The sequence below is a fragment of the Triturus cristatus genome, chromosome 3_1 (assembly GCF_964204655.1).
Source record: "Triturus cristatus chromosome 3_1, aTriCri1.1, whole genome shotgun sequence".
Taxonomy (NCBI): Eukaryota; Metazoa; Chordata; class Amphibia; order Caudata; family Salamandridae; genus Triturus; species Triturus cristatus.
The window spans coordinates 610,314,101-610,340,534 of NC_140583.1; the positions used below are offsets into that span (position 1 = coordinate 610,314,101).

A 26,434-nucleotide genomic window follows, 5' to 3' on the forward strand; every position below is an offset into this window, starting at 1 on the left:
AAAGTGCAACACATCACAGACAGTGGACTTTTTTACAATAAAAATAATAATTAACAGAACAGTGCCATACGAAAATGGGGCCACACCAAAAAGTAATACAATATGACAAATAATTAACACTGTACAAGAATCACTTAATAGGATGTCCATTTAGAACTCTTTGGTCTATTCAAATATATCCTAATTTCTTGGCAGTAAATATGTTAGTATTGGTATGGAACACCTATTTATATCATCGACATTTCAACCCACTCAAATAAGTGTGTTCATAAACAACATCACGACGGGTCTTCCTCAGGACCAGAAACCATGAATATCGCCTAGTCAGTATACGAACATTGCGTTGCTTGATGTTCACAGAGTACGGACTTGGAAGTACACATCCACATAGGGAAGAGGTGGACAAAGTATTAACAGTATCCAAGTTCTGAAAGAGTTATAACAAGCATTGGCATAGCCAATAGGTCTTGCCTCTGGGACCTTATAAGTGTTTAGCCATGCAACAGTTGCATAACTAAATACTAATCTGTTATGGGTCCCGGAGTAGCCGAAAAAGTGCTTCAACGCCTCATCAGGGGTAGTAAGCGCTATATAAATGCAATTACAATACAATTATATTTCTAAATTTGTACAACAAAGAAGTAAAAAGGAACTGCAAGTGATCAAGAGGGAAATGCTAGTTTTTAAGCTAGAGGAAAAAACAAAAGATGCATTTTCTTTGTCTCAGTTGATGAGCCTTGTGTGCTGAACTGTAACGAGGATGAAGCACCACTGGACCTGTACCTGGGTCACCACTGGACCTCCACCCGGGTCACCACTGGACTCCACCCGGGTCACCACAGTCTGGGCACCACCGAAGGTAGGTGTTCTAGTTGAGACTGGTAGTGGCTTCTGGTGATCAGGGCCAATTAACTCATGGCTCTCCCAAAGCGCTCAAATGTTCTGGATGCCAGCAATGAGATGTAATGACCTGCACGGGCCCTCAACATGGCTTACTGCATCCAAGGCCCCCGAATCTTGCAGCCCTACTGCGCTTTGAGCTGCAGTTCTGACTCGTGTCTAAATGCCCTCACCCTTCAAGAAGAAAATGTTCTAATCACAGCCCTTTAATTGTACCAAAGCAAAACTGCTCCTATTTTAGGACCTGTTTCAATGCAAACAGCTCTGCCACTCACTAGGCTCTGCCATGCTGTATAAAACTGCAAATAAATACATATATTTAAATTGGCTTTCTGAGGACTCATGGTTGGAAAACGTATTTGGGTGAATGTGACACTAGAGCCAAGAAAAACAGTAGATATACTGGCTTTGGCATCAGAGCAATGAATAACTGAAGTTTAAAAGTGCATTGTAAATGGCTGTGCAACGGACCAATAGAAAAGCAAATTAGTACCAGTGAGAATGAGGATATTTGACACACAGGTTTCGTGCAACGTTATCGGTAACAAGATTGACGCTTATAATATCTGTGACGTAGATATAAAGGTCACCATTACTGACAGCTAGTTATGAACAATCAAGGACCGGTGCCGCTCTGAGTGCAGCGTTGCACCGGAAGCTGCTCTCACGGTCACTCAGTGCCACCCTCCTCTCTCTCTTGAGGTGGAAATGTAAGCACGAATGCTGCAGAACTGTAGAAACATAAATAAACATGTCCGCTTGTTTATTGTTTCTACGATCCTGGGGCTGTCGGGGCATACATTTCCACTTGTACAAGGAAGTGGAGCGGCCGGCACAGAGCGGAAGCGCGCGAGCTTCTGATACAACGGTCTCAAAGGACGGAGGGCGAGTTGTGGCCGCCAGGGCAAGGCACACGGGAGAAGAACGGAGGTGGCAGTCACAGAGAGCTCCCTCAGCCGGCCCGCAGCAGTGGCTAAGGCCGCAGAGCTCCCAGAGTTGTGCTCTAAAGTCTAAGCGCTAATAAAACATTATTGCCTGAAGCTGCATACAGCAACAACTGGCCTGGCCGACGCCCTCCCGCACAATTCCCCATACGTCACGATGAGGGAGGAAGTTCCTGTAGGCTGAAGTGCGGGCGGTTCGGGTTTCTCCTCGTACGCGCCGCTCTGAAACATAGAAATGGGACTTTCAGTATGCGGCAGTCCAGTTTTGTGTAATCGTTTTATTTTAGTGTTTCCAAAATAGTAAATCAATAATAATCACCTCTTCTTGACACTATTGAAATAAGAGAGACAAATAGCGCGGTAAATTGCGTAATTAGGAGTCTTTTAGCAAGGAAAAAACGCACGCCAGTCAGCCACTGTTTATTTTTGCATCGCGCTGCCACTTTAAGCGCGATGCAAAAATAAACATGCGGCCTGCTTTCCTTCTGACATGAAAGGTTTTCTTGTCTTTATGGGGCCATGTGTTTGAAACACATGGCCCCATAAAGATAAGAAAAGCTTTTACCACAGACGTAAAGCAACCGAGCCAGTACAACTGGGACGGCTCTAAAAGAGAAAAGTGTACATCACTAGACGCTCTTTTCCAATGCTGGCCACCGTTTAGCATAAACGGTGACGCCAGCCAATGGAAAAGAGGGACGGGCCCACTAGAGAAATCTCCTCTAACTCATTAAATCTCGCCAGCGAGACTGCGCATGTCGGCGCAGTCTACGCCAGGCGAGTCCTAAAAATGAACCTTACAGGAAGAAAATGTACAAGGTCAGATTTATTTAATTACCAGAAGTCACCAATATGCAGGGAGCCATGAGGGTTGGCCCAAAACAAGGTTCGCTGGATCAGGTGAAGAGATTCTCTAATCAAGTTTCCCAGGGGCAGAGTGAGTGAATACGCCCTCTGCCTCAACCCGTCACATCAAGAATCCTTTTCAGGCTCTCCAAGGCTTTCAGCTGAACCAGCAAACCTCGTTTATGGCCATCAGGAGACCTCCGTTTTCTCTTTGTGGTCTAGTCAACAATCTCAGGAATACAGATCTTTTTAGTGCTTACAATGTTTATCTAGTCTATTTTATCTAAAAGTGAGACCATAAATATTTTTCGGTTTTCTTATGTGCACTCACCATAGCACATCAGAGTTTCTTGCCTTTCATAGTGCCCTCAGGGCAGCAGAGAATGTTTCCATTGCTGACAAGTGCTGCCCCAATGGTGCAGCTCAAGACAAAACACTGCAAGTGTTCTGGGTAACTTTTAGTTCCTCTTTTATGTCAGCATCCGGTCACAGTTTTCATTTTGAAAATATGGTCACTATTGACTTAGCGCTGGTTAGCCCTTGATGGACTGCTCTGGCTTTTCTCCAGCAGGCAAGCCTCCCTTTCATTTAACTTAGTGCACCTTCCACATGGTCACCCTTCCAGATCTTACAGACTCAGACCACCACAGCATAATATAGATTATGTATAAAAGGATAAGCCCAACCGGCTTTTTCTTCGAGTACAAACTGAGTGTAGTGGCGTCGAACACGACCAACTTAAAACGAGTTTTTGTGAATAAGAATTTCGTAACAGATTACCCACAATTCAACTGACACATTCTGGTCCTAAGAGTACTTCCTTTTACCTATCAAGAGAACTAACTTGTAAATGTGAATATCACGGGATCGAGACAGCATTCGTATTGGCATAACACTGCTTACGCCTTCTAGAATTTGAATGACTACTGGATTAATACCTTTGTCTTTTAGATCGATTAGTGAATGATTATTTACGTCCCATTTTACTTCAAAAAGAATCTTGATTTTCTGAAGTGATTAAGATCTCATGCCCGATGAAACCTTTTGTAAGGTGAAACGTGTTGGCTGAGTCCTTTTGAAAACATACAATAAAGCAAACTGGTCAAAACAACAACCAAAACCCACAACCATCTATTTAACCCCTTCGCTGCTGCAGACATTCCGCTGCAGCGCTGGGGGGGGCAGGGGGGCAGCGCGGTGGGCCTGTGCTCATAACGGAGCCGCTCCGTCATGAGCCACAGTTGAGCTGTGCTCATGACGGAACGGTTCCGTCATGACTCCGCCCATTTGCGTTGTCCCCCCGCACAGGCGGGGAAACAGCGCCGCGCAGGCGGAGCGGCCGCCAACAGGATTGTCATGACGGAACCGTTCCGTCATGAGCACACGGCAACCGTGGCTCATGACGGAACGGTTCCGTCATGAGCGGGGAAGGGGTTAATGTTTTTTGTTTACTATTTGAAAAGATTACTTTGACAATTGGTTGTAGTTGCCTCTCTTTCCTTTTGTAAATAATCTAGGTTTATGTATGGCCAATGAGCAGCTGACAAATCAATCAAATCAAAATAAGCTTTATTCGGAAAGTTAATTTCAATCCATAAAAGCATACACAATATTACAATTCATCTTATACAATAAAAACAGAAGAATGTATATACAGAATATATAGCAAAATAGTCTCTTATAAATGGTATCAGTTAATAAATGTGCAAAAATAGCAACCTATGAGCATGGAGGAAAAACGTTTCATTTTTGGTTCATGGATTTGTCTTTCAATTTGAGTCAATATCATATTAAAAGCAAGTTAAAAATAATATAGGGCGGTAACAGTAATATAATTAGTAGGTATACGAGACATTGTTTTAAAAAGAGAACAATCAATTTGTTAATGAATCAAGGGTTTTAAAAAGATAATAACATCTTTAGAGCAGGAAAGAAGGTACGTTAGCCCCCAACAGCATTATTAGGATGCATTGGGGGATATATCCAAAACAACGTTTGGTATCCAGTAATTACACCTCTTCATCTCAGTAACTCTGATTTTGCTCTATTCACAATGATATATGGGTGCTATAAAAACGAATCTAGGTCAATACTGTTACGGCATTTGATCAGATTTTTTAAGAAAGCAATGACATTATAATTTATGCAATCGTTATCAAGGCATTGGAGAGCCAGAAATGCTGGCCGACATTGTCGAATGCCCCAGATTTTAAGAATTGGTATTATCCATTTCCTTCTCATTGCTTTGTAAAATTTACAGAATAAAATGACATGAATAGTTGTTTGATCGGAAACAGAATCACATGGGCAATTTGGTAATTTTTTTGACCAATTGTTGACAGTTGGAAATGTCACCAGCCTATGGAAAATATTCAGCCGAAAGCGAGTGAGAACGAATCTGTCATATCTTTTATCAGTTTTTTGTAGATACAATTGCATGCCAAATCAAGTTGATATCATAAGGTTGTGGTTCACGGACAGTTTTACAGCTTCACTCGTACATCTCAGTCTCTCCATGTGATTCATACAACATTTCTTAAAATCTTTTCTTGCGATGGCTGACATAGAAGGAGGATTATTAAAATATTCAGGATTACCAATGTCTGTCATAAAGTCCCTCACATATCTGATCCATTTTATATCAAGACAATGGTCCAGTTTAAGAGCATCCTGAAGCACTTGCTGGTTAAAACAATTTGTCTCTGACTTCAAGATACGATGCCACAGGATTACGGGTTGAATTTTTATGATGTCTGTTATATAGGGGACTCCCAGCTCAGCATGGCAGACATAGGTAGATGTAGAAGCAGGAACCGCCAATAAATATCTAAAAAATGCGTTTTCCACTTTTTGCAGTTCGGAAACATTACAATGTCCCCAAATTCCTGCCCATATGTTGCTACACTCAAACATTTTGCATTATATATTTTAATCAATTCCCAAGGTGGTCTTTTTCCTAATTTTTGAGAAAAATTAACAAGGGCAGAGGTAGCTCTTATACAAAGGAGTTTTCTTAATGAGATTGCTTGGCCCCAAGACCCCTTATCGTCTATAAGAATTCCCAAATATGAATAGGTAGTGGTAATAGCCAATTTGCTCCCATTTAAATAGATGTCTTTTCCCTTTTTTTTGCCTTTGCCACAGTTAATTACAAAAGTTTTTGAGGCATTTATCCTTAAATCAATGCCTTGCATAAAATTATTATATGATACCAATGCCTGCTGAAGAGCTAAAGGCGTCCTTGCTAAAATAACAGCGTCGTCCGCGTAAAGCAATGCTGGTATGCGTCTTGGAGCCAAATTTTGTTGTACTTGGGGGACGTCCTGGCTTCCCTCCAATAAGGCCTTCTCAAGACCATTGGTATATAAGGTAAAAAGGAATGGGGCCAGGACGCACCCCTGTCTTACCCCTCTGAGCACCCTAAATGATGAAGTACATTCTCCCACTCTACCAAATCGGACGCGCGCTGAAGCGTTACTGTAAAGAGCTTTCAGAAAATCTATTAGGGGTTCCTCTACTTGCATTTCTTTCAGGATACTCCATAGTTTCCTATGAGAAACGCAGTCGAAGGCCGAGGAGAGATCGACAAACGCTAGGTAAAGTTTTCCTCTTTTCGCCCTCGTGTATTTACCCAACAGAATAGCAAGATTGAGGCCCTGGTCTATTGTCCCCAGACCCTCCCTGAAACCAAACTGTAAGTCAGACAGTACGTTCTTTTCTATGGCCCAAGTTTGGAACCTCGTAAGGAGGATCCTTCCTGCTACTTTTCCCAGTGAATCTAGGAGTGAAATTGGTCTGTAGCAGGAAGGATCCTGTCTATTGCCTTTTTTATAGATAGGGACCATGATAGATTCCGTCCAACTGGCAATAAGGCCCTGCGAGGAAGTTGCATTGAGAACGCATGTCAAAATTGGAGCCCAGAGGTCTGTATTGTGCTTATAAATATCTACAGGAACCCCATCAGGTCCTGGGGCCTTAGAGCCTTTGCTTTCCTTTAATGCTACTAAGACTTCATCAAGTGAAAAAGATATCTCAATTGGGAGGGCCGTAATGTGTTCAGATGGAGGTAGTGGTAATATGTCCATGATTTCAGTCGGCTCCGAGGAGGCAAAGATTTTTGTAAAGTGACTCACCCATTGGGCCTCGTCTATCGTTGCTTCTATAGATGGAGAATTATCAGATAGAAGAAACGGAGACCTAATTACTTTCCAGAATGCTTTACTGTCATTCTGGATACTGGCCCTATGTAGGTCTTCCCACAAGGAGTTCTTCACTGTCTTTTTCCTGGTCGAAATCGCCTGATTATATAATTTTCTTGCTTGCTGGACGGCATGTCTATCTCTATCCCTATTATGAATGGCTTTTTTTAATGTGCGATAGGTGTTTGTGCAATTAGTATCAAACCATCTTAATTTCTTAAAATCACCCCTTTTTTTCTCTACGGACAGGCAGCTTTTTATTGTATTTGTAATGTGGTTAAAGCTTTCTAAAACCAACGAGGGAGAGGAATTCTCATTTAAAGATGTCAAAATATGGGCTAGGGCCTTAACCACTACAGAAGATGTGATAGTATCGGGATCTACAAGTTCCCATTTCAGAGAGTAGCCATTCATACTATCAATGGCCAGATTAGCACAGGTATGATGTAATTTGTTCGTTTTACTTTTATTATAAGAGATGGGGGTTTTACTCTTAATTATTAGTGTTTGTGGAAAGTGATCACTAATAGCGATCTTGTGCGTAATGAATTGCTTTGCCCTATTCCCAAGATTGTTTGATATCAGAATATAATCTATTACCGAACCTGCCCCTCTCCCATTATATGTTGGTGAAAAAGAGATTGGGGGAATTACTGTTTCGTTTGCAAAACTCAGGTTCAACATAAATATGGTCTCATTCAGAATACTCCCAAGGATGTTATGAGGAAAATGAGTTAGATTGCAATTTTCCTCGTCATTCAGGCCACATGTCTGATTGTTGTTATTGGGGCACAGATTAACATTAAAGTCCCCTCCCCAAATAATCTGGGCGTTTCCTGAGCTGAGCATCTGTATTTTGCAAACGATTTGTCTAAATTGATCTATAACTTTGTACTCATTCTCTTTAGGGATGTTATTATAGAAATTCACAAGTGTTAATGTGTCATTTCTATCCGTTGTGAGAGTAAGAATTTGATAATAAGAGTTAGAAATCTCAAGTGTGATTTGTTTTGCTATCACCAAGTTGGAAACATATATGCATAGGCCACCCTTTGATCTTCCATGGGTGGAAGGAGAGGCTGGTGTATGGAATGTTTTAAAGCCATTAATGTTAATTTCTGTTTGAGACCATGTCTCTTGGAGACAGAGAATATCCATATTCTTGACGAAGTCAAGAAAGAGGTCGTTATGAAGTTTGGAATATAAGCCCCATATATCCCAATATGTAATGTTGATATATCCTTCCTCTTTCCAGGGTATTATAAGTGACTGGGGAACTAGACCTGGTACGTCTAGAGTTGATGAAATAGAATTCATGGATTCCTCTCTGATACAGAAGGGAGCAGGGATTTTCTCATGCATTGACTCATTCGGTGGCAGCCTATAGGTAGTATGATCTCGGGCTACTGATTGTATCTCTGACTCAGGTAAGCTCCTTTGGGATAGACTAAACGGGCTAATATCTAGATTTCCGGATGGAGTCTTTAGTCTTTTTATTAACTTTGGGGGTAGTCAGTCCGGGTCCTCTAATGAGGTAAGTGCACTGAAGCGATTATGTACTGGGACACTATAATTTTGGTTAGACGTGAGCTGGTGATGGGCCAATTTTGCTAATTCGAACGAAGGGCGATAAAAGAAACCTAAGGGGAGAATGTTAATCCCTGTTTCAAGTGTACTTTTACCCGCTATCCCCAAGATTTTTTCGACTAACCAGGGAGAGCGGAAGGTCAGTGCCACACAGTCGCCAGAGAATGATTTCCTAGTTCTTCCAATCCATCCTATCCTGCGGATCATCTTAAACTCTTCAAACAGAGTTCTGGTACCACCCACTCTATCCCCCACTCTATCCCCCAACCAATGTAGTGCTTTATTCCTTAGTGATTCACAGGTCTCCTGATCATGTTGTCCTAAAAGTGGAACGTTTCCCAAAATCACTGTATAGGGAGTACAGGCTGGGGGAAGATCCAAGTGTACGGGGGGTGGTGGCTTTATAAGTGTTGCTTTAGAGGCAGATGAGGTATATTTATCACTAACTGAATGACAAGTGGTGGAATGGTTTTGTTGTGTCCTATTTATCCTAGAGTGATTACTGAGTACAATTGTAGGGGTATCACCAGAAAAATCAGAATGGAGCTGGAGTTGTCGTGGTTTCCTGCTATCATTCACATCGCTGCTATTAGGCTTAGAGCTAGGGGCTAGAGTAGTCATGTAGTCATTACAGGAAGGGAGCTTAGCCACAAGGGTCTCGATCCGATCTAATCTTGCGCCAATAGACTCAACTGCTCCTCTCACAAAGGAATCTAAGCTTTTTATAGATGAGAGGATACTGTCCAGATCAATCCCCTTGATATGTTGTTTTTGTGGTAATTGCTGCTATTAAGGATGCAGAGGGGGTTTGTGGAATGCTAAGAACCTTGTCTTGACCATTTTTCCTTGCTATATTCTCCCTATCACCATGCGCCCTTGGTTTACTTATCTCCCTCATGCCCCTACCTGGCTTACCCAACTGTTTCCTAACTGTCTTTTTTACCTTGTTTAATTGTGGAGTGATTGTGTCACCGTGATTGTTATGCACTACGATATCGCAAGTAGTTTGTTGGACACATCCATTAGCTGATGTTCCGGTGACAGGAACCACAATAGGAATGGGGGCTTGATTAAGAGTGGTTTGGTCAGCCCCTGCTCTAACTTCTCCATTCGTCAAGGACCCGGCTGCTAGAGTTTGTTCTACTGTATAAATTTGTTTTTCTATTGCCCCCATAGCCCCAGTGAGGTATGTTAGGAGCGTTTGCTTTTTGGGCTTCTTAATGTCCATTCCCTCCGGTTGATCACAGCTCAGTGCTTTCCTTTTGCCCATGATGAAAATGCCTTTTTAGAATGTAACAGCAGATTAAAATATCAACTTATTTTAAATACAAACTACCATTTACGTTACTATAATTAAATGATTTCGGATCTGGAGCAATTTCTTCTGTGTCAACGGTTACCTGCAAGGTTGCTCCGGTCTATAATAGCAGGTCAATTAGGCTGATAGAAGGGATACAGTAAGGCCACGAGGGAGGGCCCGGTCCGGTCCCACACGGGCACGGACGGGCGGGCCCGCCATTGGCCCGGGCTTCACCCGGGCTCTGCCCACGCGCGTCCCGCGCTGCGTGAGCGCCTGATTGATTTTAAACTGTTCCGGCGCTGGATATCGTCGTCATCAACTTGCGCTGAAACCAGGACTGCCGGGAGATAGAGTACGCACGGGCCGTTCCCCTCACGGCGACGAAGCTCAGGCGAGATGCTGCCCTGTGACCCTGCTGCTGGCCGTTCCCCTCACGGCAGGTGTTCGTGTCTGTCAAGCTCTTATATCGGTCATACGCCGTTCCTGCTGTCTGACCAATCAATCAATCAATCATAGCATTTGTAAAGCGCACTACATACCCGTGAGGGTCTCATGGCGCTGGGGGGGGGGAGGGGACGGTGGCGGGGAAAACGTAGCTACTGTTCGAAGAGCCAGGTTTTGAGGAGTCTCCTGAAGGCTAGGAGGTCTTCGGTCTGCCGTAGGCGGATGGGGAGGGTGTTCCACGTCTTGGCGGCGAGGTGGGAGAACGATCTGCCGCCGGCGGTCACTCTTCGGATGCGGGTACGAGGGTGCGGTCTGCAGAGCTGGCGGGTGGGGGTGTAAAGGCTGAGTAGGCTGTTGAGGTATGCTGGTCTGGTGTCGTGGAGTGCCTTGTGTGCGTGGGTGAGGAGCTTGAAGGTTATCCTCTTGTTGATGGGGAGCCAGTGCAGGTCTCTCAGGTGGGGTGTGATGTGGCTGCGGCAGGGGATGTCGAGGATCAGGCGTGCGGAGGCGTTCTGGACATGTTGGAGCAGTTTCAGGAGTTTGGCCGGGGCTCCTGTGTAGAGTGTGTTGCCATAGTCCAGTCTACTGCTGACGAGGGCCTGGGTGACCGTCCTTCTAGTTTCGGTGGGGATCCAATTGAAGATCCTGCGAAGCATGCGGAGGGTGTTGAAGCAGGAGGAGGAAACTGCGTTGACCTGCTTCGTCATGGAAAGGGTGGAGTCGAAGATGACCCCTAGGTTTCGTGCGTGGGCGGTGGGTGTAGGGGGTGCTCCTAATGCTGTCGGCCACCAGGAGTCATCCCAGGCTGAGGGGGTGGAACAGAGGATGAGGACCGCCGTCTTGTCCGAGTTCAGCTTCAGTCAGCTGTTTCTCATCCAGTCGGCGACGGCCTTCATTCCTTCGTGGAGGTTGGTTTTGGCGGTGTGGGGGTCATTGGTGAGGGAGAGGATCTGCTGGGTGTCGTCGGCGTAGGAGATGATGTTGAGGTCGTGCCGTCGGGCGACGTGGGCGAGCGGTGCCATGTAGACATTGAACAGCGTTGGGCTGAGGGATGAGCCTTGGGCGTGCTCTTAGTGTACGGTGGCAGACTGTGTCGAAAGCAGCTGACAGGTCCAGGAGGATGAGGGCTGCGGTTTCTCCGTTGTCGAGCAGGGACCTGATGTCATCGGTGGCGGCGATGAGGGCAGTTTCGGTACTGTGGTTGCTGCGGAACCCGGACTGGGATGGGTCCAGGATGTTGTTCTCTTCGAGGAAGCTGGTCAGTTGTTTGTTGGCGGCCTTTTTGATGACCTTCGACAGGAACGGGAGCAGGGAGATGGGTCGGAAGTTCTTGAGGTCCTTGGGGTCCGCTTTGGGTTTCTTGAGTAAGGCGTTGATCTGTGCGTGCTTCCAGCTCTCCGGGAAGGTCGCTGTCTCGAAGGAGATGTTGATGGTTTTCCGGAGGTGGGGTGCGATGGTGCTGCTGGCTTTGTTGAAGATGTGGTGTGTGCAGGGGTCTTCCGGGGATCCGGAGTGGACGGTGTTCATGATCTTGATGGTGTCGTAGTCGTTAACGTTGGTCCAGGCGAGCAGGCGGTTGGTGCGGGTGGTGGTCGTGAAAGCGGGGGTATCGGCGGTTGCCGGGGTGGTGACGGCGTCGAAGCTGTCGTGGATGTCTGCGATCTTGCGATAGAAGAAGGTGGCCAGCGAGTTGCACAGGTCTTGTGATGGTGGGATGTCGTTGGGGTTGGAGAGTTCCTTCACGATGCTGAAGAGCGCTTTGCTGTTGTGTGCGTTGTTGTCTAGGCGGTCCTTTTGGCGGATCTGATGAGGTGGTGGTGTCGGCGGGTGGCATTCCTGTGGGCTGTGTAGCTTTACGGTGATTATTCGCGGGTCCAGTTTTCGGCAGGTACGCTTGGAGGTCTGGAGGTCTTCAGTGAACCGATTTGGGAAAAAGGGGGGGTGGTGATGGACAGAGTTTCTGAATGATGCAGAATACTCTTACCAAGTCAAGAGATCATGGTTTTAATCCATCACCGTTTTTTAGCTCACTGCACCATCCCAGCTCAGAACCCGGCTACATGCAAATTAGTCTGTACCTGTCCCAGTGCATGATGGGAACAGGGCAGACCAAGCTACCAAGCCAATTCTTATACTGGGAAGGAAACAAGCTTCCGGGGACCGGTTTCTGGCATCACAGCCTTCGTCGGCCCGGTGATGGATTAAAACCATGATCTCTTGACTTAGTAAGAGTATTCTGCATCATTCAGAAACTCTGTCCATCACCACCCCCCCTTTTTCCCAAATCGATTTTATCCACACTCAGTGTGGGAGGGTATGCTCAGACGTGAGTCCCTTGCTCATTGCACCATCAGGATTCAGGCAAGCCGGGCCGACGAAGGCTGTGATGCCAGAAACCGGTCCCCGGAAGCTTGTTTCCTTCCCAGTATAAGAATTGGCTTGGTAGTTTGGTCTGCCCTGTTCCCATCATGCACTGGGACAGGTACAGACTAATTTGCATGTAGCCGGGTTCTGAGCTGGGATGGTGCAGTGAGCTAAAATACGGTGATGGATTAAAACCATGATCTCTTGACTTGGTAAGAGTATTCTGCATCATTCAGAAACTCTGTCCATCACCACCCCCCCTTTTTCCCAAATCGATTTTATCCACACTCAGTGTGGGAGGGTATGCTCAGACGTGAGTCCCTTGCTCATTGCACCATCAGGATTCAGGCAAGCCGGGCCGACGAAGGCTGTGATGCCAGAAACCGGTCCCCGGAAGCTTGTTTCCTTCCCAGTATAAGAATTGGCTTGGTAGTTTGGTCTGCCCTGTTCCCATCATGCACTGGGACAGGTACAGACTAATTTGCATGTAGCCGGGTTCTGAGCTGGGATGGTGCAGTGAGCTAAAATACGGTGATGGATTAAAACCATGATCTCTTGACTTGGTAAGAGTATTCTGCATCATTCAGAAACTCTGTCCATCACCACCCCCCCTTTTTCCCAAATCGATTTTATCCACACTCAGTGTGGGAGGGTATGCTCAGACGTGAGTCCCTTGCTCATTGCACCATCAGGATTCAGGCAAGCCGGGCCGACGAAGGCTGTGATGCCAGAAACCGGTCCCCGGAAGCTTGTTTCCTTCCCAGTATAAGAATTGGCTTGGTAGTTTGGTCTGCCCTGTTCCCATCATGCACTGGGACAGGTACAGACTAATTTGCATGTAGCCGGGTTCTGAGCTGGGATGGTGCAGTGAGCTAAAATACGGTGATGGATTAAAACCATGATCTCTTGACTTGGTAAGAGTATTCTGCATCATTCAGAAACTCTGTCCATCACCACCCCCCCTTTTTCCCAAATCGATTTTATCCACACTCAGTGTGGGAGGGTATGCTCAGACGTGAGTCCCTTGCTCATTGCACCATCAGGATTCAGGCAAGCCGGGCCGACGAAGGCTGTGATGCCAGAAACCGGTCCCCGGAAGCTTGTTTCCTTCCCAGTATAAGAATTGGCTTGGTAGTTTGGTCTGCCCTGTTCCCATCATGCACTGGGACAGGTACAGACTAATTTGCATGTAGCCGGGTTCTGAGCTGGGATGGTGCAGTGAGCTAAAATACGGTGATGGATTAAAACCATGATCTCTTGACTTGGTAAGAGTATTCTGCATCATTCAGAAACTCTGTCCATCACCACCCCCCCTTTTTCCCAAATCGATTTTATCCACACTCAGTGTGGGAGGGTATGCTCAGACGTGAGTCCCTTGCTCATTGCACCATCAGGATTCAGGCAAGCCGGGCCGACGAAGGCTGTGATGCCAGAAACCGGTCCCCGGAAGCTTGTTTCCTTCCCAGTATAAGAATTGGCTTGGTAGTTTGGTCTGCCCTGTTCCCATCATGCACTGGGACAGGTACAGACTAATTTGCATGTAGCCGGGTTCTGAGCTGGGATGGTGCAGTGAGCTAAAATACGGTGATGGATTAAAACCATGATCTCTTGACTTGGTAAGAGTATTCTGCATCATTCAGAAACTCTGTCCATCACCACCCCCCCCTTTTTCCCAAATCGGTCTTCAGTGAACCAGCTGGCTCTCTTGCTGGTGTGGGCGTTGGGGGGCTTCTTGAGCAGGGCAGGGGGGTTGGCGCAGTCGTCGATCCATTGTCTGAGGCTGCGGGGGTCGGTTGGGTCTGCGGGTGGGCTCTGGGCGAGGGTTAGCTGGTCCTCGGTGATCTTGCTCCAGCTGCGGCGAGGCATCTGCTGGGTGCGGTGGTGTGTGGTGGGTTTCCGGAAGGTGAAGTGGATGCAGCGGTGGTCGGTCCAGTGGAGTGCAGTGGTGCGGTCGAAAGAAAACGTGGGTGCTTGCTGAGAAGATGGGGTCAAGCGCGTGGCCGTCGGAGTGGGTGGGTGTTGTGACGAGTTGTCTGAGTCCGAGGTTGTCGATCAGGGTGGAGGAGTTGGAGTCGTTGTTGCTCTCTAGGTGGAAGTTCAGGTCCCCGAGGAGGATGTAGTCCGTGGAGGCGAGGGCGTGTGTGCTGATAAAGTCGGCGATTGAGTCGCTGAACTGCGGTCGGAGTCCGGGGAGTCTGTAGATGAGGGTGCCTCTGAGGGTGGTGTTGGGGTCTGTGTGGATCTGAGGTGGGCAATGTGTAATCTCAGCATACTGTTTGTGACGATATCAGGTAGTGTGGCTTTATAATCCCTGGCTGCTTCACTTTCTTGTCCACCACATCTTAATTCTAGAAGAATTGAGTCCGAAGTTTATTGTCATTTTTTTTAAACTCACAAGAAATCTCTACATTCTGTTTCCTGTGCTTTGCTCCCTGAACTCAAGGTCCATCTTCTAATACCATGAGTCATGTGTACCTTCAGTCTGTGCAGATGACTTTTCCCCAAGCTTTTACCTTTTCTTCCAGTAAAGAATTAGCTTCTAACCCCACACAGTGACACTCTCTTCTGCCTTACATCTTTTGCTTCTGGGCATGCGTTTGCTTCCTGCCCTACTGAGTAACAACTCACTTCTGGCCCACATCTTTTGCTTCAAGATAAGCATTTGCTACCTGCTCTGTCCATGTAACTACTTACTTCCAGACAAATCTTATGCTTCTAGGAAAGCATTTGCTTCCAGCTCTTTTTTGACTTATTTCTGGCCAAAACATCACTTCCAGATTCTTTTCATTACTAAGCAGAACATTATTAGACCAAACATTGCTCTAAACTATTCTATATTGCATTGAGAGTCTTGCCAAACTTTGCACGTGACTGTTGCAGACTGCAAGGAACCCCTGCCCCACCCTATAGCCCAAGCTATGTGATGACTCGTCACAACGCCTTAAACAAGCCAGGAATATATTTCATATTTTGTCTGGTCTCTGCCTGCGTTGGGAATTCATTCACAACCTGCATGAGGTGGGACCCTGACTGCGATCCCGGAAAGCCTGAAGCTGGACCTTAACTCCCAAGTGACTGCTGTTGACTCCAACCACCAACAGACAGCTGTCCCCATTAGCTCACATGGACCACGTCAGGTTGGTTTGCCTCAATTAGCAAACATACTTGTTGATGTTTCACATGTTAGTATTTAATTCAGTTCTACTTCTTTTGCATCTTTATGTACTGCTTGTATAGTGATAAAAACAAAAACTACAATTACCATAATGCACATGCCAAACCCAGGAAAGCATAAGTTTAAATATGTATTCCTACAAGGTGCAAGGAAGGCAGAATGTCACATGCATGTATTCCATGGAAAACGGACCAGCACAGCCAGTAATACTTCAAAAGGTTGATTTGTTGTCAAACTATCCAGGGAGCCGTTGAATTAGCAGCAGGGTGCAAATCATCGTTCCTTCCTCGCACCCTGTGCTGCACTTCGTGGAGTATAGTCACAGTGGTGTTGTGAGCGCACAACTTAAATCACACAAACACCGGCGGATGGGCTGGAGTAGAAAGAGTAAAAGATCATTGTTTGTCTTTGTCTGTGTCGCTAGTGTTTTTTTCTTTCAGTCACAGCTTGTCGCATTGTGGGGCATGTAGGTTTGATTTAAACAGATTCATTATGGGCTCAAATTGGCAAGAGGTGTTCTACCTAATATGGAGCCACTCGCCAGTTATCTTTTAAAATGTTACATTTCGCCTACTCCATTTAAAAAAACCTCTTGTTTCATGTGTATAACCCAAAGTAAACTGTGCTCTTATTTTGTGTTTTTTTAATCTTTCACTTGAATCATGTATTAAAACAAGCACAGGCACTGTGGATCCCTTGTATCTTAAGGGCAGAGGAAAGTTTTATAACGAGCTTCATAACAATAAAAGTACAACATGGACAGGCACCGCATAACCTTCCTTTACACAAATAAGTTATGGAAAGGTGGCAGAAACAACATCACATAATTCTCTCACACATACAGCACGGGTTCAACACAGATAGCTAACGTACTAAAGGAGGCGAGAAGTGTTAAAGGAAAGTTGTATAATTTTCAAAAACAGATATAACCATATAGGTCAGTACAAAACTCCTGCAAGAAAGAGCCAAACCCATTATAGAACAGCATACATGCATTTACTCGTATAGGATGGTGAATGTTCACCTACTGTGTGTGGTATGCTTCTTTATGGGTTCCATATACTGTACTGGGGAAGCATTCAAAAGTACTAGTGTCTACTGCTTGTATAGTCTCCTAGTTACGGCTTCCCTAGTGTGGGTGAGGTTATGTCAAGTAACAAAGAAGGGTACAAAGTTCCTCATGTACAGTGACGGAGAAGAGCAGGTAAGAGAATATCTCAGCTGGTTAATGCTAAGAAAGACCAACCAGAAGAAAGCAAGGGAAATTCCTTTAATTTGAACTAGTGCTCTCACACACCCAGCAAGCTAGGTGTCATGCTTCATCATATGAGCACTGCCCCTCGTCAAGTCGGCGCTGCAATCCTTGACGGGCTCCCGAAACCGGGGCTCTTTGTCGGGGATCTTTTGTTCCTGCCGAGGGTGCTTGGGGGTGAGGGGCCTAGTGGGAGATGATGTAGCAGAGAAGTGAAATTTAAAAGGGGTCAGTTGGTCCTACTTCAACTTTATTCCAAAGGTCAACTGCCCTGTTAAAAACGTGTAGAGTGGCTAAATGCTAGGAATTAGGTATCTAGGCAAGAGCTCTACTCTATATGATCAACATGTTTCTTGCCGCAGGAGTCAGGAGGATCAGGGCAATTCATCAGGATCAAAATAATACCGTCTACAAAATTATATGTGGTAAGGTGATTTCTACATACCACTTCTTAAGGTTTGTTCCTGTTGGGGAAAAAAGAGACTCTTTATAACAAATAAAAGTAGATCTTCATACTGTACATAGCTATGGATATTGTGTCAAAAGTGATCACCGTGCTCGGGCGTGCAACACGCAATATCATTATATAGTGGTGTCTCGAACGCCATTCGGGAGTGCGGGGTAGGCAGGATAAATTAATATCCAAGGAATTCTACGGAAAGAAAAGGGGACTCACCTACAAGGGTTGCTACTGTTGTTAGCAACGGTGCTGGCGGTTAAAAAGGAACCCAATTGGGTCCTAAAGGGGGGGACAAAAAGTTGCCAGAACACCATCTTATTAGTATCTGTATGTTAAAAGAAGTATATATAAAAACGGATTCACCAAATATGAGGTGTAGGTGCGAAAAGGCAGCCAGGCAGAGCCGCAGTTACCAGACCCCGAACCGATCCATCCGTAACGGACACAAAGGTCGAGACAACAAGTGATGGCCTCGGTACAACGAGTCCGTAGGAATAGACCCGGAGGGTTCCGGTGGACAATAGGCAGATGTGGCTCCTCGAGTGTAGGAGGACAATACAATTTGAAAAATCAAAGTCTGTACTCACCGACGTGAATCCACGTACAGGAAAGCGACCTACCCAAACCGCCAGGAACCGGGGTGGTAGGTTCCGAAGGGGAGTGTGAGAAGATATGCATCGTTTCCGGGTACGTCATCGAGTGCGTAGCGCGTCGTGACGGGATGCGTTCAGGGAAATACATTCCTATGATTGGTCCCAGGCCTGGAGGAGCGTTATAGTTGCTAAGCAACCTCGTGACGTTGTCTATGGGCCAAATGAAGTGTCTCGCTGTTGAATTACGAGATGTAAAATAGTACGTGACCCACCAAGGTGTAACGTGTTACGTAAAAGACCGGACAAGTGACTGATCCCAGGTATAGAGAAGCGTCGTTGTTGCTAAGCAACCTCATGACGTCGTCTCTAGGACAGATGATGTGTCTCGCTAATGAATTAGCCGAGCGTAAAGCAGTACGTGAAGATACTGTCTCAAGGATTAGAGGGAGAGAGACCAGAGTAATGGTTATGACGGGAGCGCTCATAACCGGCGAAGGGGCGTTTCAATAGTGATATACGTGCAGTATATAATGCCTCAGGTGAATGTATCACTCCCGAATGGCGTCAGATGTGAAACACAATTTTCACATGTGAAATTCATAACAGTCGTATATCGATCATGAAAAATGTGGCTCATTATTAATGACGTAGAGATAGTAATTAGCTTGAGGGCTATGTCATGTAAATCTGTGTGTTTCTCCAACATGGACATATAATGTGAGTGCCAATGCTGTGGTCCTATTATAGTTCAACTTCCTGAGGGCCAGGTGTATGGATGGTGTGTCAGTAATCACACAGTACGTGGACTGGTCCATTAATATATGAAACAAGATTGGAAGAGTGGTCCTGTACTCAGTGTGTTCATATGAAGTAATAGGGTAACAACGGGACCAAAAGGAACCTCGTATCCTGCCCAAAAGAAAGTTAATTTCATGAACTATTCAACAAAATGGGCCAGAGTTCAGAGTGGAATAGGATCAGGAAATTAGAGCATACAGTTCCCAGTTTAAGATAGGGTGCTCCAGGGTATGTCATCATTGAGGCCCTCGATATGACTAGATAATCTATGTACCCATCTCTGTTCGAGTCTGAATAGGGAGGATTTAGATATCTGGGCATGGGATTCTAATATGACCCAATGTAATGAATCAGAAGTATGTTGTGTCTCCATGAAATGTCTGTACAGTCTTGTAGTTGTTCGTTGGCAACGTATGTTACTCCTGTGTTCAGTTATGCGAATTTTAACTGGACGCATGGTCATCCCTATGTACTGTAGATCACAGGGGCAAGTAATCAGGTAAATACACTGTTTAGTGTTACAATTCGTGTGTTTTTGTATGTTCCACTTGAAATTGGGTCTTAACGCAATTTCTTTAGTGGCTGTTGTAAATTTACACACTGTACATGTACCACAGGGGAAGTGTCCTTTGACCGGTGGAAGGCCCCACAGGGTGGTTTGTGATGGGGTAGTGTGCTTCTTGGGTCTCGTTTGGATCAAGATATCTCTCAGGCTACTGGTTCTGGTATAGGCAAACCTAGGTGCAGGTATCTGCAGGTCGCCTGTGTTTAAAATGCCCCACTGTTTCAAGATAATCTTTTTGGTGGACGTGGAGGTTATGTCACTCATGTCAAAATGTATTTACTCCCTTTGTTAAACACTCAAAGACCTGTATGTGAGTGAGCTAGAAATACTTTTTTTACTAGGTTCTCCTTACCACATGATTAAAAATGGGAACACTGAGCAATGGACCCCGCTTATCTTTTCCATTAACATGCTTGAATACTGCCCTTTTAGGCTAAGGCAGCTTCCCCAAGAATATAGGTATCACACGTCAAATATTATGAAACAATCCCTGCTTTTATATGGCATGTTCACCAGCCTAAGGAGGGGGAAGAGCAATGTGGCAGGCCTCATAGAAGGCTATTGGCAAAGTTGTCAGTATGCAGCATGTTTACCAGGGCAAGTCACTAATCATAGCATGCGCTATGCCATGACTCTCTCCCAACTGACTGGGTGTGGGCAGCCAAGGGACATGGGCCATGAGACCACAAAGGATATGTCCAACATCAACGCATCTCCAACCTCATTGCAAGCACTAGTAGGGCAGTGCTAGTGAGGTGTTGACCACATGGTACCATAATTCTTTGCAGTCCCATCTGTGTTGCATCCTGTCGTGAAAAGCAGTCCTGTGTAGGGTTAAGGGGACAGCTCTTGGCTCAGCTTGGACGTCCTGTTTTTCTGCAAATGTCAGTCAGTGAATGCCACTTTATGTATAACTGGGGTACAAACTTTTACATAAAAAAGTGACGTTTTGGATTGTTTCACTTAAGCACCTTAAATTAAAATTGGTGAACTACACCCTTTTTGCGGTGAAACTTTTAATAGCAACTCAAGAGACAAGTCAGTTGTATTGTTTCCTCCTATGCAAGCCTTTTATTGTTATAAATGGAGTTATACTATAGTCTAATAAACCATACTCAAGAGAGGCTGTGGAGCATTGTACCTCCTCAGGCAACGAAAAATCTACTCGCTATGTCGAGTCAGATTTTATCAGGTCGAGCTATATTTAGGAACTACTCGCCCATTCTGGCAAGTTGACAAAAGAACAGGTGTTCTGTTCAATCAGGGGAAAAAGGAGCAAAAAAGACCACTTTAAATCTTGTTTTTATCTTGACACATTTTCTCTGTGTTCAGAGACAGAAGTCAGTTTACAATTACTTTTCCTTCTCGGACCGCAGAGTTCCAAGATTTTGTAAAGTGAACTCTCTGACCTGCTGTACAAAGTTTAAATTGAAAGGCTGTAGGGTATCCGGTTTTTGCCAACATACTTTTAAATAACTAGCAAGCCATCTGTACAAACATTACAAAATATGTTTCAGTAGTTGTGAAAGCCCATTATTTCGTACATTTGTATGTGGAAAAAAATAATTTAATAGGATGAAAACATATCAGAACACTTTACTTGGTGATTTGCAAATGATAGGTATGTTTTCTGAAACCCAATGTTCACAGATTATTGTTAATGCATTTCCTACTTTTATTAATTATTCGTTGTTTTTGACAAATTGATGATTTTTATCACAAATAGTAATGGTTTTAACTATATGCAATAAAATTACTTATTATATAGTTTTATCAGTAAAGCTGCAAGGTAGTGGGAAGGTTTTTGGCTATTTTGTGGAAATATACCGTCCTTAAATGACAGTGTGCTACCACATTATGCCTCAGTAATATGTTTATTAAAAGTGAGTGTTTAAACATGTACTGAGAAACACTCCTGCCCTAATGGCAATGCTATAAGTAAACTGAGATATAATGGAAAAAAAATTATACTGTATTAGTAAACTGAGAGGAAAGTCAGGGATCATGGGCTAGATTCGTATTACACATGGAGCAAATGTTTAGTCTATTTAATCAAACAAAAGGGTTTTGTACAGCAGAGATGCTGAACTCACACATTTGAAGGTGTGTGCACATGTGAGAATGAAGAAAAAGGCAACTCTGTAAAATAAAATATTTATGAACGAACAATCAATCAATCATAGCATTTGTAAAGCGCACTAATTACCCGTGAGGGTCTCAAGGCGCTGGGGGGTGGGGAATGCTGCTACTGCTCGAAGAGCCAGGTCTTGAGGAGTCTTCTGAAGGTTAGCAGGTCTAGGGTCTGCCGTAGGTGGATGGGGAGGGTGTTCCAGGTCTTGGCGGCGAGTTGGGAGAACGATCTGCCACCGGAGGTCCCTCTTCGGATGCGGGGAACTGTGGCGAGGGAGAGGTCAACAGAGCGGAGCTGGCGGGTGGGGGTGTAGAAGCTGAGTAGTCTGTTGAGGTACGCTGGTCCTGTGTTGTGGAGTGCCTTGTGGGTGAGGAGCTTGAAGGATATCCTCTTGTTGACGGGGAGCCAGTGCAGGTCTCTCAGGTGGGGTGTGATGTGGCTGCGGCGAGGGATGTCGAGGATCAGGCGTGCAGAGGCGTTCTGGATGCGTTGTAGCCGTTTCAGGAGTTTGGTCGAGGCTCCTGCATAGAGGGCGTTTCCGTAGTCCAACCTGCTGCTGACGAGGGCCTGGGTGACCGTTCTTCTCGTTTCGGTGGGGATCCACTTGTAGATCTTGCAGAGCATGCGGAGGGTGTTGAAGCTGGAGGAAGAGACGGCGTTGACCTGCTTAGCCATGGAGAGGGTGGAGTCTAGGATGACCCCTAGGTTGCGTGCGTGGTCGGTGTTGGAGCTGTTCCCAGTGCGGTCGGCCACCAGGAGTCGTCCCAGGCCGAGGGGGTGGATCCGAGGATGAGGACCTCCGTCGTGTCAGAGTTCAGCTTCAGTCGGCTTTTCTTCATCCATTCTGCGACGGCCTTCATTCCTTCATGGAGGTTGGTTTTGGCGGTGTGGGGGTCATTGGTGAGGGAGAGGATCAGCTGGGTGTCCTCGGCATAAGAGATGATCTTGAGGTCGTGCAGTCGGGCGACGTGGGCGAGCGGTGCCATGTAGATGTTAAACAGCATTGGGCTGAGGGATGAGCCCTGGGGTATGCGGCAGACCTCGGTGGCTTTGGAGAGGAGGATGCTCTGTGTTCTGCCGGAGAGGAAGGAGGTTGTCCAGTCCAAGGCTTTCTCTTGGATCCTGGCGTTGTGAAGGCATGTGCGTAGTGTGAGGTGGCAGACCGTGTTAAGGTGGCTGACAGGTCCAGGAGGATGAGGGCCGCGGTTTCTCCGTTATCTAGAAGGGTCCCGATGTCATCGGTGGCGGCGATGAGCAGTTTCAGTGCTGTGGTTGCTGCGGAACCAGGACTGGGACGGGTCCAGGATGCTGTTCTCCTCGAGGTAGCGGGTCAGTTGTTTGTTGACGGTCTTCTCGATGACCTTCGCCGGGAATGGGAGCGGGGAGATGGGCTGGAAGTTCTTGAGGTCCGCCTTGGGTTTCTTGAGTAAGGCGTTGATCTTGGCGCGCTTCCAGCTCTCCGGGAAGGTTGCTGTCTCGAAGGAGATGTGGATGGCTTTCCGGAGATGGGGTGCGATGGCGGTGCTGGCTTTGTTGAAGATGTGGTGTGGGCATGGGTCTGATGGAGATCCGGAGTGGATGGTGTTCATGATCTTGATGGTGTCGTCGTCGTTAATGTTGGTCCAGGAGAGCAGATGGTTGGTGCGGATGGTGGCCGTGGGGGAGGAGGTCTCAGTGGTTATCAGGGTGGTCGTGGCGTTGAAGCTGTCGTGGATGTATGCGATCTTGCGATGGAAGAAGTTGGCCAGCGAGTCGCACAGGTCTTGCGAAGGTGGGATGTCGTTGGGGTTGGAGAGTTCCTTCAGGATGTTGAAGAGTTCTTTGCTGTTGTGCGCGTTGTTGTCTAGGCGGTCTTTGAATGAGGCCCCTTTGGCGGATCTGATGAGGTGATGGTGTCTGCGGGTGGTGTTCTTGTGGGCTGCGTAGCTGTCCGGTGTTCGTTCATGGAGCCAGTTCTTCTCTAGCTTTCGGCAGGTTTGCTTGGAGGCCTGGAGGTCTTCAGTGAACCAGCTGGCTTTCTTGCTGGTGCGGCTGTTGGAGGGTTTCTTGAACGGGGCGAGGGTGTTGGCGCAGTCGTCAATCCACTGTCTGAGGTTGCGGGTGGCGGTGTTGGTGGGGTCAGCTGTTGGGCTCTGGGCGAGGATTAGCTGGTCTTCGGTGACTTTGCTCCAGCAGCGGCGAGGCATCTGTTGGGTGCGGTGGTGTGTGGTGGGTTTCCAGAAGGTGAAGTGGATGCAGCGATGGTCGGGCCAGTGGAGTTCGGTGGTGTGGTTGAAGGAGACGTGGGGGCTTGCAGAGAAGATGGGGTCAAGCGTGTGGCCGGCGGAGTGGGTGGATGTTGTGACGAGTTATCTGAGCCTGAGGTTGTCGATCAGGGTGGTGGAGTTGGTGTTGTTCTTGAGGTGGAAGTTCAGGTCCCTAAGGAGGATGTAGTCTGTGGAGGCGAGGGTGTGAATGCTGACGAAGTTGGCGATGGAGTCGCTGAACTGTGGTCGGGGTCCGGGGGTTCTGTAGACGAGGGTTCCTCTGAGAGTGGTGTTGGGGTCGGTGTGGATCTGGAAGTGTAGGTGCTCGGCGGTGCTGAGGGTGTCGTCGGTGTTGGTCGAGACTCAGTGTTCCTGTGGATGATGGCGATTCCTCCTCCTACTCCGTTGGTGCGGTCCCTGCGGGTGATATTGTAGCCGTCCGGGATGGCTATGGCGATGACGGGTGTCGAGGAGGGGTTCAGCCAGGTCTCCGTCAGGAAGGCGACGTCTGGGGAGGTTGAGTCGAGTAGGTCCCAGAGTTCAACGGCATGTTTATGTGCAGAGCGGATGTTGAGAAGAATACATCTGAGGTAGTTGGGTTCTTTCCTGGTCGATGGTTTGGCGGGCCGTATGCTGGTGAAGCTGCAGTTCCAGCAGGAGAAGGGTCCTTGGGTGCGCTTCGGGGCGGCCAGGCAGCAGATGAGTGATCGTCCGGTGTTGAGTGCATGGAGGATGCTGGCATCATAGCGGTGTTTGGTGTTGTAGCGGTCGCAGGCGCCAGGGGTTCTGGTGCTGGGCGCAGTCCAGGCGTAGACTGGCTTACCTTAGGCGTGCCAACGGCGGCCATAAGAAGGGGAGGTGGGAGGGAGGAGCAGCCTGGATAGGATGAATGGGCGGGGGAGGGAGGGGGGGGCGGGACCGCAGCGGCAGGAAAGTTACTCACCCTGCAGGTCTAGTAACATTTTTATGATTTTTTTGAGGACTGATCCTCAAATGTTTCAAGGATCTCTCGAATGTGCTTATCGTGGAAAAGAAGGCATTGTGGAGAAAATTAATTGCCTAGGGCCATGCTGTTTGGTCAAGTTTAGAAGGTGGAATTGAGACCAGGGTCTCTGGGTCAGGGCCCCGCAACTAGATTTTGCCCTGGTTCCAATAAAAACATCCGACTGGCATGTTATCCAAGGGCATTCAAATTACCTTTTTTTTTTTTATAGGATGGGCCAACCACAGTGAAAACACCCCTCTACAAACAACAGCTACACTTAAGGCAGAAACAGTACAAGTACCCCTCCTTCAGACGACAGGTACAACCAGGGTAGTATCAGCACAAGTAGGTAAAAATACAGCAAAAGCAGTGCAAGCTTTAGTTCCTCACACGAGATGGACATCACAGCAATAGCAAAGCAAGCTTCCCTCTCTTACGGAAGGAAATTAATTCCATCTCCATTTTCTAAAAACAGATCCAGCGTTGTAGAGATGTACAAGCTTTCGACACTCAAAGAACTTGAAAGTAATGTATAAGAGAAGGAGTGAATATGCATTTTTAACACCATAATCCCTTAGTTGATATTTCAAGTCAGCACCCAGAAAATTCTGCTGCTCTCACTCTGAAACCTATTTTTTGTTATTCTTTGTTTTCTACATTGTGCGAAATAGCAGTAACCTAGAAGGTCCGTTTTATTCCAGCAGCCTCGCCACTTCATAATTATGCTCTACACAGGCATCAAGCTCTTAGAAAAGATTTTCAATTCGCATGCATCAAGCTGTGTTAGTCCCAGCCTCGATGCTGCCCGTCTGCAAAATGTGGGCGGCCTCAAGTGGTGCAAAAGGAACTAGTGTCATATAACGTAGTGTCAACAAATGCAAGAAGCGTGCCTTAGACAAAAGCCCCCATTTACCCTACCGGGTCCAGGTCAGAGCAGGCATGTTTGAAACGCTTCATCTGAACTCCAGATTAAATGCCAAAAGGCCTGCACAATTGTCAGTCATGAATAGACCGTTGCAGGGTCCACCTTGACCTGCCGCTCATTCTTATAACATGGGGCCCCAATCCGAGCTGCACCATCTCCCCTTCCTATCTAGAACGGCAGGCCTACCAGCAAGAGACAGTTATCAACGTCAATCTCTATTAGACTCACCTCAGTTGGAACTCCGGCTTTAAACTCCTATCACTCCAAGCTGAGTGCCACTCGCTGACAGTGAAACGATGGACCCCCTCAAAAGCACGTGTGAACTTCACATCCAATCAGCACTTTGGAATTCTCTATGGGCCGCTAGACTTGGCTGGAGTGCCCCCAATGCTCCAATCCTAGACCACTTTACTCGTTAGTAGTACCGCCCACTCCAGGCGCCTTCCAGAATATGTTCAACTCTGGGATTGGTTGTTATGCGACCCGGAAGTGCTAGAATTATAGACGAATGACATCCGTTAAAAGATCGGCAACGGACGACGGACGAAGTAAAATTCACAGACGGTCCGTGTAAGTAGCATACGGTTTATTACCGTAGTCCTACATTGTCCCATGGCGCTCTCCTTTTGCGTCTTGAAGGCTCTGATACATTTTAAATGTCCAGGGAGGGCCCGCTGCTTCCTGTTTGCTTCAATTTCTGTTGGTCGATTGCTATTGTGT

General features: G+C 46.5%; 2 protein-coding genes across 5 annotated transcripts in view; one reads left to right on the forward strand and one right to left on the reverse strand.

The window, feature by feature from the left end:
- The window catches only part of LINS1 (lines homolog 1), a 181,893-nt gene extending 155,825 nt beyond the window's left edge, over window positions 1-26,068 (reverse strand). The window contains exon 1 of the mRNA XM_085644535.1: window positions 25,943-26,068. The gene's annotated coding sequence lies outside the window, so the exon portion shown is untranslated. The remainder of the gene's footprint in view (window positions 1-25,942) is intronic.
- Window positions 26,069-26,167: 99 nt separating this feature from the next.
- The window catches only part of ASB7 (ankyrin repeat and SOCS box containing 7), a 206,552-nt gene continuing 206,285 nt past the window's right edge, over window positions 26,168-26,434 (forward strand). For 2 of the 4 annotated variants that reach the window (XM_085644536.1, XM_085644539.1), the window contains exon 1: window positions 26,168-26,284. The gene's annotated coding sequence lies outside the window, so the exon portion shown is untranslated. The remainder of the gene's footprint in view (window positions 26,285-26,434) is intronic. The other 2 variants (XM_085644537.1, XM_085644538.1) reach the window with 2 other exon arrangements.